This window comes from Cupressus sempervirens, chromosome 10 (genome assembly GCF_028749045.1).
Source record: "Cupressus sempervirens isolate cs-2001-9-10 chromosome 10, ASM2874904v1, whole genome shotgun sequence".
Classification (NCBI taxonomy): domain Eukaryota; kingdom Viridiplantae; phylum Streptophyta; class Pinopsida; order Cupressales; family Cupressaceae; genus Cupressus; species Cupressus sempervirens.
Window position 1 is genome coordinate 104,503,632 of NC_143127.1, and position 3,729 is coordinate 104,507,360.

General features: G+C 39.7%; 1 pseudogene across 2 annotated transcripts; it reads left to right on the plus strand.

Moving 5' to 3' along the window:
- The first annotated feature begins 706 nt into the window (after nucleotides 1-706).
- On the plus strand, nucleotides 707-3,412 carry LOC149532810 (UDP-glucuronate 4-epimerase 3 pseudogene; annotated as a pseudogene). 2 transcript variants are annotated; one of them, XR_016357291.1, is made up of 2 exons: nucleotides 707-928; nucleotides 1,312-3,412. The product of XR_016357291.1 is annotated as a UDP-glucuronate 4-epimerase 3 pseudogene, transcript variant X2 (transcript). The 2 variants fall into 2 exon arrangements; XR_016357290.1 differs by having other exon boundaries at nucleotides 707-789.
- The last annotated feature ends 317 nt before the right edge of the window (nucleotides 3,413-3,729 follow it).

Here is a 3,729-nt window from a genome sequence, read left to right on the forward strand (position 1 = left end):
TATTCAACATGCCAACAAGGAGACACTTAAATACATATAACACCCACTTGAACAAACACTAAATATCCCGATTCCCTATTGAAACACTTAAAATTTATGCAACACCCACTTAAATAAACACTTAAAAAATTTCAAAGGGAATGTCAAAGTTCAAACTATTGAACATGCAAACATTGTAATTTACAATGGCATAAATATACGTAACACCCACTTCAACAAAAACATTTAAAAAATAAATTAAAAACCACCGCCATATTTATAAAACTGCATATTCTTTAACCCTAAATCCATTTTGAAAAATATACATTTTCTCACTACAAGAAATCTCCACTTCGCATATAATGCATCTCCAGAAATCTACCGAGTTTTAAAAAAAATGCAATTTATTGAAAATAATAATAATAACCGGCTACAGGCCGTCAAATTCGAGGCCAACTGGCAAATCAAATATGCCAACTATGGAGTTTGACCGGGAGAGCAAACGTTGGAAGTTCATGAGGCTTGAATTTGATGATCTCATTGAATTGTAGATCTGGGTCCCGCGCAAATGATTGGAATTGTAGATCCCCATTGCATGTTAATTCTCCCAGTAATTCCATCGGAAAAGTATGAGATTTCATAAATTTGTATGTGTTACTTGACTGACTGTCCTCAACTGAGGCCATGTGGAGAAGAATAAAAAGGGTAGCAACTGATGCATCTTTCGGAGGAAGAGACACAGATGTGTATGCCTCCTAACAAAGCCTTTCACTTTCCACTCTGTCTTCTGCCTCACATAGCTTCACTCAGGTAAATCAGTTATTCATTCATGTGCTTGTTTGTCTCTTCGATCATGGTTTTCCGCAATAAAACTTGTTAGGTCAGCCAATGTATTCATGAAACCAGTGAGATCAATGGCTTTTCTGTATTGTGGTTTGATCTTAAGAAGGTTAGCTGCAGCGAGGTGTTTTTGGATGTAGAATTTGTCATCTTCAGCATGCATATTTTGATCTTTTGATTTATTTTTTCAGTTGGGTTGTGAAATTCGTCGCCGTTGTACAATTGGGCATCCATTTCTCAATTCCTCCATTAATGGATGCCATTAATGTTCAGTGGAAATAAAATTATGTTTGCTAAAGAAGTAGATATTTACAGCGCTTATTGAATCTATAGTTCCGCTTGAAATTTTTTAATATGGTGCAAAAATATGTATTGCTTAATAAATTCCAAAGCCGCTTTGATTGGCAACTCTGTGATTATGTATGTTTATTGGGTGCTTGTGATTTGAATGCTCTGGTTGATCTCGTATCTGATTCTGTTGTTTGATTGCAGGGTGTCTTGCTGCTTGAGTTTCCGACGATCTGGTTAAATGTGTTCTATGGTATTTATCAAGCACATCTCATGCCCGTTTAGCCCACGGTTGTATTTGCGGGTTTCTATTTGGAAATTTGTGCCACTGGTCACTTGTATCTCACATCAATTTGGCGGTATAGCTTTCTGAATCCCTCTTTGCTTTATTGGGCGTTCATAGATTGTACCCATTTGAACCAAATTAGAACAAGTGGTAATACCCATTTTATCCAAATTTAGCGAGTTGGTGTACCAGTTCACATCACAATTTAAAGAATCAAGCTCCCCATTTCGCCCATTATTAAAGGACTGGACTAACCCATTTCAATCGAAGTGAATTCCCCCTCCTCTTGATCCAGATTTAGGTCATAGTTTAGTCATTGAATCCGAATTGGGGGAGATTTAGGTCAAGTTTACTCATTCAATCCAAATTGTGGGAAGTGTTTCGAGTATTTGCAATGCCTGCCGGTTCCATGGACGGAAACTTCCCTTCAACACCAGGGAAAGGGAAGCTGGAGAGAAATGGCAGCTATTTTAGCAGACCAAGGTGGGGTTCCTCATCATCAAAGCTCTTCTTCTGGGCAGGCATTATGATTGGTTTGATGTTCATCTTCTTCATGAGCACCAATTCACCTACGGAGAGCAGGAGGAGAGCACTTGGAAGCTCCTCGTGGGGGGGACCTGAATGGGAGAAACAAGTGAGGCATTCATGCAGCGTGAAGAGGGAAAATGGATTCATGGTGCTGGTCACTGGAGCTGCTGGATTTGTGGGCAGCCATGTGTCCTTGGCCTTAAAGAAGAGAGGCGACGGAGTCCTAGGGCTTGATAATTTCAACAATTACTATGACCCTTCTCTGAAGAGGGCTCGCCAGAGGGTGCTAGAAAACCACGGTATTTTCATTGTGGAAGGAGATATCAACGATGGGTATTTGCTGAAGAAGCTGTTTGATGTGGTGCCCTTCTCTCATGTAATGCATTTGGCAGCACAAGCAGGAGTAAGGTATGCAATGGAAAATCCCATCTCATATGTCCATAGCAACATTGCAGGGCTTGTTAATTTGTTTGAGGTATGCAAATCTATAAACCCTCAGCCCGCCATTGTTTGGGCATCTTCAAGTTCAGTATATGGTTTGAATAAGGACACTCCATTCTCGGAGCAGGATAGAACAGATCAGCCCGCTAGTCTCTATGCGGCTACAAAGAAGGCAGGGGAAGAGATTGCTCATACTTATAACCATATCTATGGGCTCTCCATCACTGGCCTTAGGTTTTTTACAGTGTATGGACCTTGGGGGAGGCCTGATATGGCCTATTTCTTCTTCACCAAGGACATACTCCAGGGGAAGACTATTCCAGTCTTTCAAGGCCCAAATCAAGCTGAAGTTGCAAGAGATTTCACCTACATTGATGACATTGTGAAGGGCTGTGTGGGGGCTCTTGATACTGCTGAGAAGAGCACTGGAAGTGGTGGGAAGAAGAATGGACCAGCTCAACTTAGGGTTTACAATTTGGGGAACACTTCACCAGTATCGGTACCAGATCTTGTGAGGATTCTCGAGGGATTGTTGAAGGTAAAGGCCAGGAAGAATGTGATCAGAATGCCTAGTAATGGAGATGTGCCCTACACTCATGCCAATATCACTCTTGCAAGCACAGAGCTCGGGTATAAGCCCACTACAGATCTCCCAACTGGTCTGAAGAAGTTTGTCAAATGGTACTTGAGCTATTATGGTGTTCCTGGCAGGATCCCAAGAGGTGATAGCAGGTGATAAGATTCTAGGGTTAGGGTTTACATATATGAACAACCAATAGAGTCTAGTATTTTTCATGATTTTAGGAGATTCATGCTAAACTGCTGGATCTCTAATGTTTATTGCAAACTTTGTATTTTTATACTTGATTAAAGGGAATGCCATATCAAGTATATTTTATCATAATGTGTCTCGTCTCCCATAGCCAAGCTTTTTACAGATAATAGCAATAAGGCCCAATATGTGTAATTGTATAAATTGGCAGAATGCCATGGTTGTACAAGCCCACTTGATTTGCATATAGATATTTGTTTCTTGCTCTTTTCTGACAATCAATTGTTCTTGTGGCTTTTTTTCTCCAATCATCTAAGAGCTTTAAGTTTTTGGAATTGGAGCTTTAGGTTCTTGATTTATTGGGAATTTTAATTAAATGAGCTCTTTGTAGTTGATTCTACAGTAGAATTTGTCGGTGGATCATGATGTCTCCATCTATAATGCTCATCAGAAAAAAGCAATTATTGCCCATCAATTTAGCAATAAAATATCATTTCTAAGGCATAGTTTGGTGTTTGAGATTTGTATTCAAATTTCATTTATTGGTGGGAAGTACTGAAAACACGTTTCAACGAAGAAAAAGTTAATTAGCGTG